The sequence below is a fragment of the Panthera pardus genome, unplaced genomic scaffold (genome assembly GCF_024362965.1).
Source record: "Panthera pardus isolate Hobbes unplaced genomic scaffold, ASM2436296v1 HiC_scaffold_10, whole genome shotgun sequence".
Classification (NCBI taxonomy): domain Eukaryota; kingdom Metazoa; phylum Chordata; class Mammalia; order Carnivora; family Felidae; genus Panthera; species Panthera pardus.
In genome coordinates, this window is record NW_026526655.1 from 20,791,154 (window position 1) to 20,804,040 (window position 12,887).

General features: G+C 50.6%; 1 long non-coding RNA gene across 1 annotated transcript; it reads left to right on the top strand.

The window, feature by feature from the left end:
• The first annotated feature begins 702 nt into the window (after positions 1-702).
• Positions 703-4,929, top strand: LOC109265093 (uncharacterized). Its single transcript, XR_002079020.2, has 3 exons — positions 703-935; positions 2,749-2,912; positions 4,243-4,929. It is a non-coding gene; the product is annotated as an uncharacterized LOC109265093 (long non-coding RNA).
• Positions 4,930-12,887: the final 7,958 nt, after the last annotated feature.

Consider the following 12,887-nt stretch of genomic DNA (forward strand, 5'->3'; position numbering starts at 1 on the left):
CAGCCCTTGAGCAGCCAGGAGCCTTGGCAAGAGAACAAGGAGATCCGGTCCTGGCGCTACGGCCACAAACTGCTCTTGGTGACCTCCTTCCTCTCCGAGCTTCCATTTCCTGATCTACAGTGTGATGGGGGCCGCGTGGGGTGATCTGAGGCCCCTCCTCGCGCAGATGCTCACGGGCTTCTTTTCGTGGCTTCCAAGTTCTCCCGTGACAAGACTTTCAGAGTCTCCTCCCATCTATCTGGTTTCCAAAACTGGCTCGGGGGACAGTCCTGTCCGGGGCGTTTGCTCCGGGGGGCCCCTCCCGTTTCTGGGCAGGGACACAACACTTCCAGGTGGGCGCGGTTAACCCTTTCACTTCCATCCGGGGCTCTTCCTGCCCTGCCCCCACTCCAGCCCCTCTCCGCGATCCCCCACCCCACCCCCCTCCACTCCAGGCCTCCGTGTCCTCTCACTTTTTTGTCTGCTGCGCAAATTCCTGGCTCCCTAAGCCAGGTAGAAAAGCGGTTTAGTTCGACCCAATCTGGCACTTTCTCAGAACCTCCCCTGTCTCTGGCACATTCCTTGTGTTTGGGCAGGACCCAGAGAGCTAGAGAATTCCTCTCCTCCTTAGCGTGGGTCCTCGTGTTGGCATGCCAACAGCCCCAAATATTTAAAGCAATCATGAAAATGAGCTCAGAGTCCCATGCCAGCTCCTTGAAAGGAATTAGGCTAAAAACAGGACAAAGGAAGAGGTGAGGGCAAACGGAAAATGCCATGGAAGGCACTGCCCAGCACGGCCAGGGCCCAGAACCCTCCTCACAGCCTTCATTCATCTGCAGCCAGGCCCTGTGCTGGGCCCTGGGGATGCAGAGTTAAATGCACTGTCACGCCTGCCCTCCAGGAGCTCCCAGTCCAGCCGGGGAGGCTGTACAAACAGACCATCACGGTACAGGACGGTAAGTATGGCCGAGGTGCCACCAGAGGTCCAGTGGAGCCACCAAGGAGGGGCATCAGTTCAACTGGGGAGGGTCAGCAGCGCACCTCCAAAGGCCGGGCCCCGGGCCTGACTGAGGACGGGCATTCACCAGGGGACGAGGCAGAGGGCGTGCTTCCAGGCAAAGGGGAAACAGCGGATACTAAAGCACGGGAGCAAGAAGCAGGGTGGAGAGAGGAATAAAGTGCTCATGCGTAACTGCTTTGTAAACCGTGGGGGCCCAGCTTCTCTCCCGGGCGTGTTGATGCACACGGAATACACAGGACAGAGGGTGGGAGTAGACCCAGCCCTACGATGTAAGATTTTAAAAACTGTTGACAGAGATGGACACTTGGATGCACATAAACAGAAAGTCTGGAGCAGAAAGCCTTTATCAGCAGGGGCTTTGAGTGTGAGCAGAGCCCCGTGTGTGCAGGGGAGGTGGGGGGTGGGGGCGAGCACGTGCACGGGAGGACCTTTCCTGTGATGGGTCTCGCTGGGTTGCTGGAGGGGAGATGGGATTTCCCAGGTCACTTGAGTGGTGGAAGAGAGTCAGCTTGGCAGGTGGGGAGAGCTGGCAGGCCCCCAGGCACCTGGCACAGCTGAGGGGAAGGTGCCAAGGTCAAAAGCAGATGCCTGAGTGAGTGAGTTATGACTCCGGGAGCCCCAGAGCCTGCTGGTTCCCAGGATGCGATGGGAGAGGCGGGCAGGCCCCGGGCCTCCTCCTGCCAGGGCACCTCAGAGTCCTCACAGTGGGGGTGGAGAGTGGCTTTGGCCTGAATCTTGGGGTGCTGGCCAGCCACGGGGCAGCCTCCTTGGGAAAGAAATGAGCAAAACGAAAGTGACACACGCAAAGATGATTATCAGGCGCTATAAAAAAAAAAAGGAATCTGTTAGGACCAAGACATCTGCTAATAGCAGTGTGTTATTAGCATCGTCATCATCTTTATTTATTTAAATGGTTCTAGCATTTACTAAGCACCTACTGTAAGCCAGGCCCCATGGAGCCTCACCGGCACTTAACCTTCACAAGAACATCAAGAGAGTGGTATCCTTACTGATCCCATGTCACAGAGGAGGAGATGTCTTCTTGGGAGCCTAAATGAGAGGTCCAGGGGGCCCTACAGCCAGGCAGCGTATATTTAAAAAGTGGCAAGTGTTGGGGGCTGAATCACGTCCCCCCAAGTTAGTATGCCGACTCCCTAACCCCTGGTACCTCAGGATGTGGCTGTATTTGGAGACAGTCTTTCAGGAAGTGATTAAGGTAAAATGAGGTCATTAGGGTGGGTCCTAATCCAACGTGACTGGGTCCTAATAAGAGAAAATTCGGGTGCACATGGGTACAGAGGGGGGACCATATGAAGACACAGGGAGAAGCCCGAAGGGTCCTCACAAGAAACCAACCCTATCGACCCTTTGATCTTAGACTTCTGCCCTCCAGAGCTGACAGCCGGTGGGTACAGCCTGTTGATTGAGCCCCTCGGTGTATCATATTTGTCACAGTGGCCCGGAGGGACTACTTCAGGGGTCGGTGGCCCAGGAGGGCCTCAGAGAAACCAGGAGCGTCAAGTCTGTGAGGAGCATGTGGTGCCCACACAGAGGAGCTAACCACCTCCGCCTCGTCCTTGGCCATGGGGAACCCAAGGATGCTCCGGCATCCTCCGTTCCGAGGGGGACGGTGGTTTCTTCCTTCACAAGGTCAGGACTGGAAGTCAGTGGATCACAAACTGGGGTTTAAAGAGCTTAAAACACAAGGCCTAGAACAAAGCAAAGCCATCATAATCTTTCCACTCTAGAGGCTTTCTTGGACGGACCTCTACGAGACGTGAGGTCAACGGGGGCAGATCGGTATTTCTACCTGGTTTGAGAAGGAAAACTGATGCCCAAAAGGAAGTCGTGTTCTCACATGAAATGCACCAGAGCCCCGAGGACACACTCGTGAGAGAAGTCATCAGGACGGGTCAGTAACTGGGTCTGTCGTCACTATTGTCTGGGCTCTTGGACTCCTCAAAGCAAGTTCATCATTAAGGAAAAAAAGCAACGGGGCACCTGGCTGGCACAGTCAGTAAAGCATGTGGCTCTTGACCTCGGGGTCGTGGGTTCAAGCCCCACGAAGTTACTTAAAATTACTTACGAAATTACCTAAAAGAAACAAAATCTTTAAAGAAAAAGGCAAAAATATGGTCTTGAGGTTTGGGTAATCAGAATTGGTCTAGTTAGAGACTGGGGTGGGAAAGGGGGTTTTGAGGGTTCTAGTCAGCCCCTTATGTAGGGTGACCCAAGTCACCCTCGAATCTGCAGTCAATATGGAAATCACCAGAAGTACAGAGGGCTGAGGGCTCCAGGTTATAGGACTGTGGGGTCTGGAGACAGGGGGTGCAGGGGAGACATCCTGAAGCGTAAAGAAAGTGGGATTTCTGGGTTGAGGGCAGACTTTGAAATAGGTACAGGCTACTAGGACAAAGAGAAGGCCAGCCAAAGATGGGGATCTGAGATGAGGAGGGCATTCTGGAGGAGGCACTCTGGGAGCTGGGCTCCAAGGGAGGAAGGAAATGGACCTCAGAGGACAGAGGAAGATGCTTTTTCCCATGGCAAGTGTGAGAGAGAAACTCTAGAAGGTTCAGTGGACAGCAGGCAGGAAGCCCTCAGTGAAGAGTTGAATGCCAGGAGGGGAGCCCTGGGCAGCCCGTGGTGTGTGTGTGTGTGTGTGCACGTACACGTGAGTCCTGGCACTTTCGTGGGGCGGGGGGGGTTACCTGGTCAAACATCTCCTGGGCGGAGTAGGGCTAATGCAGCCAGAGCTAACACCGGCGAGATTTGGAGAGAGCTGGGGGGATACCTCAGGCGCCTTCCGTGGGGAAGGGGGAGCAGGGATGAAGGGTCAGGAGAGGGGCCTGCTGGATTTTCAATCAGACCTATAGTGTCAAGTTTCAGCTTGAGTGATGTCCAAATGTCTCATATTTCTATTTTATCATTTCCACACTTACTTCCAGTAAGCAGAGCACGCCATCTGCACGATGTCGGGCCAAGGAAGTCAGACCGGAGAGGAAATTGCACTACGCAGCCTAATCGGTCCGATACGCCTGGGATATCAGCTGAGACATGTGTGTCTTCACTTATCTAAGTCCTGACGTCCTGATTATTCCCGAACAGGATGTTTCCCGTTTGGTCTGGCCGACAGGCGGCTCCAAAATGAACGACGGAGCTGCAGGCTCCCCGAGAGCTTCTCTAACCCGCTCCTAAATCACATTTTTCCCCGGTCGCTGCGAATGATTCTCATGTGTTGACAGGTTCTGCAGTTCAAGACAAGACAGCGGCCCCAGTCCCGGTCTGAGAGAGAAGCGAACAGTGCAGCGGGGAGGCGACGTGAGGCGATGCTCAATGACACGGGCAGGAGGGGGCCTGCCCGTCCTTCCCTGCCCGCTCCTTCTCGGGCCTGCTGACGTGTCCTCTGCAGCCCTTGGGGGCAGTAGCCCATCTGGGGCAGGGCACGTACTCTCCAAACCTTAGTTTCTTCTTCCTATGAAAAGCCGGCCTTGTAGGGCTGCGGGGAGGGTGAACGTGTTACACAGGAAGAGCTCCTAACACAGTGCCTGGCACATAATAGCCACTCAAGAAATGCTTTCAACAACGATAACTAACAGCGGGGGCGCCAGCTGGCTCGGCGGGTAGAGCGTGCCGCTCTTAATCTCAGGGTCGTGAGTTCAAGCCCCAAGCTGGGCGTAGAGTTTACTTAAAAAATCCGAACGGTGAATACTTATGTCAGGATGATTTTAAGCCCTTCACGTACAGGACAAATCTAATCCCTCACAGCCCTGTATGGCAAACTCCCTGATTGTCTCCACCTCACAGAGGAGGACACTGAGGCACAGGGAGGTTCTGTAAATAGCCCATGGTCTGGGAGCTGGTAGATCGGGGATTCTGACTCTGGCTCCAGAGGCTAGCTGTGAATAAATAAATGAACTAATTAAAAAGTTGATATATCGTGGGGTGCCTGGGTGGCTCGGTCGGTTAAGCGTCCGACCGGCTCAGGTCATGATCTCACGGTCCGTGAGTTCGAGCCCCACGTCGGGCTCTGTGCTGACAGCTCAGAGCCTGGAGCCTGTTTCGGATTCTGTGTCTCCCTCTCTCTCTGACCCTCCCCTGTTCATGCTCTGTCTCTCTCTGTCTCAAAAATAAATAAACGTTAAAAAAAAAAATTTAAAAAAAAAAGGTGATATATTGTTGGATAGATGGATGGATGGATGGGTGGATGGATGGAGAACACGGATACGGAAATCACCAGAAGTGCGGAAGGGGCGACACGCGTTATCAGTAGGGGTTAGGCGATCTAAGCAGCACACGGACCGCTTGAGGGCCGGGAGTTCTAATCCCGGCCCCAGCTGCCCAGGAACGACGCTGCTGTCAGTCATCGAACGTTGCCTCCCAGAAGCCTGGCCTACACTCACCCCGCAGTGCAGGATGCCTCTCTTACTGCAACAGGGATAGTATGCCGTAATTTGGAAGGTTAGACCTGGACAGGACCTAGAGATCACCTGACCCCTGATTTTACGTTTGAGGGGATTGAGGCAAGAACAGGGATGTGACCAACCCAGGGTCACGCGGCGTCTGCTGCGACACCCGCATCCGTGCCAGCCCTGTAGTCACTCTACCCTATGGCCTCGTCTTCACCCCAGGAAAGTCATGTCTGCAGGTCGGGAGGGGAATTATGGAAGAAAAAACAAGTTTGAAGAGTTGAATACGTTGCATGGCAGATGTTTTACAATGTGTTCTTTTGTTGCAAGCAGGTTCTTATTTAGGAGAGTCTAATGCAGTCACCAGGCCCCATCTCTCCCCACCCCTGCTTGAAGTCATAGGGACATCACTTGTACAGGACGCTTGTACAAAACGCACTATCCTCGGGCCAAACAGGCCGCTTGCCGTTCCCCAAACAGGCCTAGGGCCTTCCACATCCCCGCCAGCCAACAGACATTTGCTCCCTCTGTTCCCTCCGCCTGAATCCTGCCCCGCCCCTTGCTTCCCCCTCCACACGTGGAGAAACCCTCCCCAGCCTCAAGGGGGCAGCCTGAGAGCTGCCCGCTCTGTGAAGCAACCCCAACCCTCACAGTCAGAATGGACTTTCTGGGCTCCAGCGGCACCTTGGGCCAGTGGCTAAATCCCGGCTCCCACGCCAGCCAGGCCTGGGTGGGAATCTCCGTACAAGTACCTTAACAGTCTCCCTGTCTCCACTTCCCCGCTGATCAAATGAGGATAACCATAACCCTAACCCTCTCCTCGGGGGGCTGCGTAAATGAGATCAACATACGTACATTAAGAATTGAGCACAGCACCTGGCACTCGGTAAATGCGAGGCATGAGCCTCCCCGGGAGGTCTTAGCCTGCATGCTGTTTTGATTTATGGTTGTTTGGGGTTTATGTCTTATCACCCCTCCTAAGGAGATACCTATCTTGTTGTAGGAACTAGGCCAAGTTCATCTTTCCACATCCATTACACCCTAAGCCCTGCACAGACCTGGTGACCATGCGTTCATTGGAAGTATACTGGACGCAAACAAGATGTCAGTGCAGCCAAGGGCAGAGGGTTACAGCGTTTGTAACCATGGTGACTGCCTTTTCAAACAGGCCTCAGAGGTTCTGTCGCCCCGTTACTAGCTGTCTTATGGATGATAAAAGCTCTGTCGAGGTCAGATAGTGCACGTCAGGTTCTTTACAATCTTACTTCATGCTTACGAAAACCCTATGAGGTAGACGTGCTTATCCCTATTTACAGATTGGGAAACTGAGGCTCAGAGAGACTGTCATCTGCCAAAGGTCAGATGTCAAGTGTGCGGCAGAGCTGGGCTTTGAACCTAAGGCTTGTCTGACTCCCAAGTCTGTGTTGTCTATGCCAGGACTCTGAAAATGCCCTCACCGTCTGCCCCGGTGCCTGTTTCTGTACGGCCATCAAGGCGGGAAGGGCTTTTAGACTTTTAAATAGTTGGGGGAGGACACGTGGGTGGCTTATTTGGTTAAGTGGTGACTTTGGCTCAGGTCATGATCTCCCGGTTCATGGGTTCAAGCCCTGCGTCGGGCTCCACACTGACAGGGCAGAGCCTGCTTGGGATTCTCTCTGCCTCTCTTTCTCTACCCTTCCCCCACTTGAACTCTCTACCTCTCTCAAAATAAATAAATAAACTTTAAAGATAAATAAATAATAAATGTAGTTGGGGGAAGAAATCAAAAGGAGACTAATATTTTGACATGCAAAAATTACACAAAATTCAGATTTCAGCGTGTGTAAGTAAAGCTTTATTAGAACACAGCTACATCCATTCGTGTATGTATCGCTCGGCTGCTTTTGTACTATAAGAGCTGGAATATCTTCAGGAGAGATTGTCTGGCCCTCAAAGCCTAAACTATTTACTATCTGGCCTTTACAGAAAAAGTTTGCCAACTCTGGCTCAATGCCATGCCGCCTCCTACAGATAAACTTCCTGCAAAGGAAACTTCCCTTTCCTAAAAGTCTGCACCCATAAAAGGAAAGGCACCCATCCTTCCAACCGACAAGCTTGGTCTCGGATTGACTTTCCCTACGCACACTGAGCCAGCCCTGGCTTCTCCCTGGCTTCTCTCGGCTGTCACCTGGCTCCTGGCACGATCTGAAAGGCAGAGCTGAGGGCAGCCTCTAGACTCCTCCAGGCAGGGACAGGCCAGAGCAAGCTTGGAGGAGAGGGAAAGGGATTTAGACCCAGAAGTCAGCTCGACTTCATTAATGCCTTCACCCCCTCCCCCGCCTTGATTCATGGTTTCCTGCCACATCTTGTTCAGCCATGAACATGCCCGGGCCCCAAGCAGCGACAGGCAGGCCGGGCTGGATGAAAGCACAGGGGCCCCAGTCCCCAGGATATGCTCTATCAGGCTTCCACCCTGGCCAGCTGGCAGAGGCCCACTTGGCAGAGCCCTCCCTGGGGGGCCTCAGGCAATTCCCTCCTGACCTGAGCCTCAGTCTCCTCATCTGTAAAATGAGAGGGCAGCGTGACTGCTCTCTCACCTGCTCCCGCACACCCGCAGAAGGCAGGCCCCGTTTAGATTGCTTAAAGGCCCTGGGAAATTCCATGACACCCTTTGCCCTTCCACTGGCCCCCCTGTGGGGTCAGTTCCAAAGAGCGGATTTTGCTCTTTATGGCATTCCTTCTTTCGGCAAGAATTTTTGAGCGCTGTGTGTCCAGCTCTGTAGAGACACAAAGGAAATAAAAGTAACAGAGAAGCTTTCTATTGGTTTCACGATACCAAATGCACCAGGTGAGAAGTTACAGAACAATCCCAGCAGATTCAGATTCCTTGGACAAATGCCGAGTGCCAGTTACATATTTGGCACGCTCCAGGTGCTTTCATATCCAGGCTTTTACTTAAACCAAAAAACGCTCCTGTGGCCCAAGCATCCTTAAACCCATTTTCAGGTAAGGAAACTGAGACTCTGAGAAGTTGCTTGAGATTAAATGGCTGTAAAGAGGTGAAGCTAGGCTTTCAGTGCAGGTCTCACTGGTTCCAAAACCTGTGTATCTTCAAAGAACGGGGCTGCCCACTCCGGCCCCCAGCCAGAATGTAGTCGGGTGCCTCGCTGGATGCAGGATGGGGATGTTTAGACAAATTTCTTGAGAAGAAAAATCTTAATTGAGCCCTTTCACACAGTAGCAGAAAGAGCATTGGACAGCGATCAAAAATTCTTCTAGGGGGCGCCTGGGTGACTCGGTTAACTGTCTGACTCTTGATTTCAGTTCAGGTCATGATCTCAGGTTCATGAGTTTGAGCTCCGAATCGGGCTTTGTGCTGATGGTGCAGAGCCTGCTTGGGTTTTTCTCTCTCTGCCTCTCTCTCTCTGCCTCTTCAGCTCTCTCTCTGTCTCTTTCAAAATAAGTAAATAAACTTAAAAAAAAAAATTCTTCTAGACCCAGCTCTGCATTTTAATGAGCCAAATAGCCCTGGGTGAGATTCCCCACGCCCCCCTCCCTGGGACTCAGTTTCCCCATCTATAAAACTCCAGTGGAGAAGCTGGATGGACTGATCTCAAAGTACCAATCACCCTCATCGCTTCTTCACAGATGCTGCACCTACTGCATTGTTCAGCTCTGACTCTGAATCATAAAACTCAACCCTGATGCCTGTATCAGGAGTGTAGAAAGACAGAAAACCCCTAATAAAACTCAGATAGTTGGGCTATATGGGTTCAACCACAAAACTCATTTTAATAAAAGAACAGAGACTAAACATGTTGGTTAGGCGGTGTCTTCCCTTCCTAATTCCATTCTGCTTGGGTTTTGTGGAATTTTCTTTCCAGGAATAACTTGGGCTTCTGTTGAATTTGAGGTTTTGGAGCCTCCTGCAGCAAGAAACAAGACAGGAAGGAATGTTGAAAAGGAAGCCGGTGTGAGGGTAGGTGGTAGAGGGAGGACTGAGACCTGAGGATGGGTAGGATTTAGGCAAAGTGCGGGCCACAATTTAAATGAAGAAAGAAGGGCGCCTGGCTGCCTCAGTCAGTAGAGCATGTGACTCTTGACCTTGGGGTCGTGAGTTCGAGCCACACGTTAGGTGTAGAGATTACTTAAAAATAAAATCTTAGAAAAATTAATAAATGAAGAAAGAAAGGGAGGAAAGGAGGAAGGAAGAGGGAGGGAGATCCCAAGGCCTTTTGAGGAAACAGTGAGGTTGCCAGTTGACTTAGATGGGCATCATCACGGGGGTTAAGAAGAAGAGACGGAAAATATGGGTGTCCTGAATGCTTACAGCGAATTCAAAATGTTACTTGACACTCAAGTGGCTACATGTACACCCAGCATCCAGATCTTGATTTCTAATATCATTCTCCAATACAAGGAACCAGAGTTCTTTGGAGAAGTGGCTGATTCTAGGACTGCAGGAAAAAAAAATACTCACGCACACACACACACACACACACACACACGCATTATGAACCTGGAACATCTTACAATGCCAAAAAGTAGGGAAGTGCTCAAAAAATATTAAAAGCAATTTCTTAAACCTACATTAATAGGAGTGTGTCAAAGGGACACAGGAACCAACTAAAAGGGCTCTCAATGGACAAAGCTGGAACAATCTGTGCAACAAAGTAAAGCAGCAATGATTTCTAACCCAAAGTGTAGTCAGGAATCCACACAGATATAAATATATGAATAAATACATAAATGGCGAAGAAGAGAAAAATCTCTCTTATAGAAGAATTCCAAATGATTTGTATAGATAATCCTTTCTCAAGAAGAGGGGAACATAACCCCCCACTCTACAAGTGTGGGTTGGGCATAGCGACTTCCTTCCAAAGCACACGGTATAGAAATGGAAAAAGAGTAACTTTACAGTGAAGGAAGTTGACAAAGATGGCTGCCCTCTCGCCACATCCTCACAGGTCCCTTCCTCCTCTTACAAGGCCACTTGCTCTATCGGATCAGGGCACGGTCTCAGTTCACCTTTATCACCTCCTCACAGGCCCTGTCTACAACATTTGAATTCTGGGCAGACACAAACATTCAGTCCATAATACTTTTGTACAAACCAAATGATATATGTTAAATCTCGAGGTCTGGAAAATAAAGTGATACAAGAAGGAAAAATAGGAAGATACTCATAGATTTTAGATAGAGCTATATCCATGATGACACTATTGTAATAGCAAAGAAAACCAAAGATTCATCCATAGGATGTCTGGCTTAAATAAAATCTGGTAGGTGGGCCTGGGTGGCTCAGTGGGTTAAGCGTCCAATGCCTGATTTTGGTTCAGGTCATGATCTCATGGATCATGGGTTTGAGTCCCAGGTCGAGCTTTGTGCTGACAGCGTGGAGCCTGCTTTGCATTCTGTCTCCCTCTTTCTCTGCCCCTCCTCTCTCTCTCTCTCTCTATCTCTCAAAAATAAATCAACATTAAAAAAATGTATTATCTCTCCCTCTGCCCCTCCCCCCTGCTTGTGCATGCTCTCTCTCTCTCAAAATAAATAAAAAAATAATAAAATAAAATAAAATATTTAAAGAAAAAACATGGGGGTATAAGTAGATTTGCATTTTGTCACATGTGCATAAAAAGCCCTAGGAAGGTTATACTAGAAATCCATCTATTGGCAATGAGAGGAGAGCGGATGCGGGGTGATGGGGGTAAGGCAGGTGGAAGAATTCTGTTTTTCTGTTCCTGTTGCTTTACTTTTGAATAAACTGGAAAAAAACAAAGTGAGATGGTTTACAGAAAATGATTAACTTGAATACTAGTGAGGTGCTATGTGAATATGATGAAAGTCATAAGGGTTCTATGCAAAGAGTGTAGAAAAATATCACCAGCCTCATTCAACTGCCTCCCTCGCAGGAGAGCCCCAGTCCGGTGTCTAATGATTGACTGATTACTGATCACCCTTTAGATCTTCTGGGTTGAAAAATAAAGTAATAAAAGAAGAAAAAAACCACAGAATTATTCACAGATTTTTAGATGGAGAAGACACTGAGGGAGCTTCTAACTCGGGGACCTCACCAAACAAAGAGAAAGCGTCAGGGAAGGGGAGCAACTTGTCAAGGCTTGTTGGCAGACTGACAGCTCCTGGGCCCTGGACACTTGAGCTTCTGGAGGCTCCATATCACATCAAGCATGTCCGAGTGCATCCACACGGAATAAATTTTGTCCATTCAATCTCGAAAGCGGATTTTTAATTTTGCTTTTGGAGTGGTTTGACTATTAGTAACTTACTAAATTTATGGTTGCTTACGATTCTGGGGTGTTAATAGCTGTGTTCCCTGGGATTCCTGCAAAATATGAAAACCTCAACGAAGAGCTGTTCTCATAGAAAATTTGTACACGTTATGTTTACTAGCTAACGAAGGTGTCACAAGGAGAAGTTTTAATTAAACATGTATTCACTTTCGTCATGCAGTTTCCTCTTGCTATCTTTTTTGTTTCAAGACTTAGAATTTTTCTTCCTCCTGCAACGCTCTTAAGGCACTGTGAGTTGGTGGCCTGGGCGGTAGGAACCCACACTCACTTCCTCCCAAACCACTGCGCCCTGAGATGGCCAATCTCCGCCAATCGCCAATCGCTGCCCGTCTCCCCTCCCAACCCCACCCCCCAGCATGGGCACTGTCAGACCCTTCCACGCACACTGATGCCGTTTATTTATGGAGGCGATGGAGCCCAGGGCCTCCAGTCCCCCACCCAGCCCCACCCCACCACCTCTGAAACACCCCGTTGTGAAAGGGGCTGGCCTTCCCTCTTTCAGCGCCTCCCACCCAGCCTCCCATTGACTCCATAAATCAGCAGGACTGCACAAAACTCCCCTGCAAGGTTTCCAGAAGGGATCAGCTTTCAGTAAAACAAATGGGGGGAGGGGGGTGCTTCTTAAAGGCAGAAGTAGGAAGAAATTGAGAGTGCAAGCTGGGGACTGCACGCTGGTGCCGGCCGGGCCTTTGTCTTCCCTCCAGGAGCTCGAGCCTCTCCTGCAGCCTCATCTTCATTTCCACGTGAGGTGGGGGGCTGGCAAGGGGGAGCTCTTTGGAGGGGCTTCCGGGCTGGCAGCCCCCGTATACTCGTATACTCGCAGAGGAAGGTGAGGCAGGGCTGGAAGAGGCCAGATGGCCGGGATTAAGAGCTTCCCAGAGAGTCACGCTTCTCTTTCCCTTTAGGGACCCAAGGGAAGACCGTGAGGCCAGACAAAGGGCGTGATGCCGTCTGTTGTACGGGATGTGGCCGCACAGGGCTGCTGTGTGGCCACTCTTACTCCTACGTCTCAGAGAGCACAAGGGACACAGAGCCACCCAATTCGCTTCGCATTTGCACCAGCCGCGCTGTGTACCAGTGCCAGTACGCAACGAATTCCTGTACTTGTTACATGCTTAGCCTGTGTCTCTCACACTTGTCCGGCACACGCCTGGTGAGCAGCCGTAGTTAAGGCCATATATATATATATAT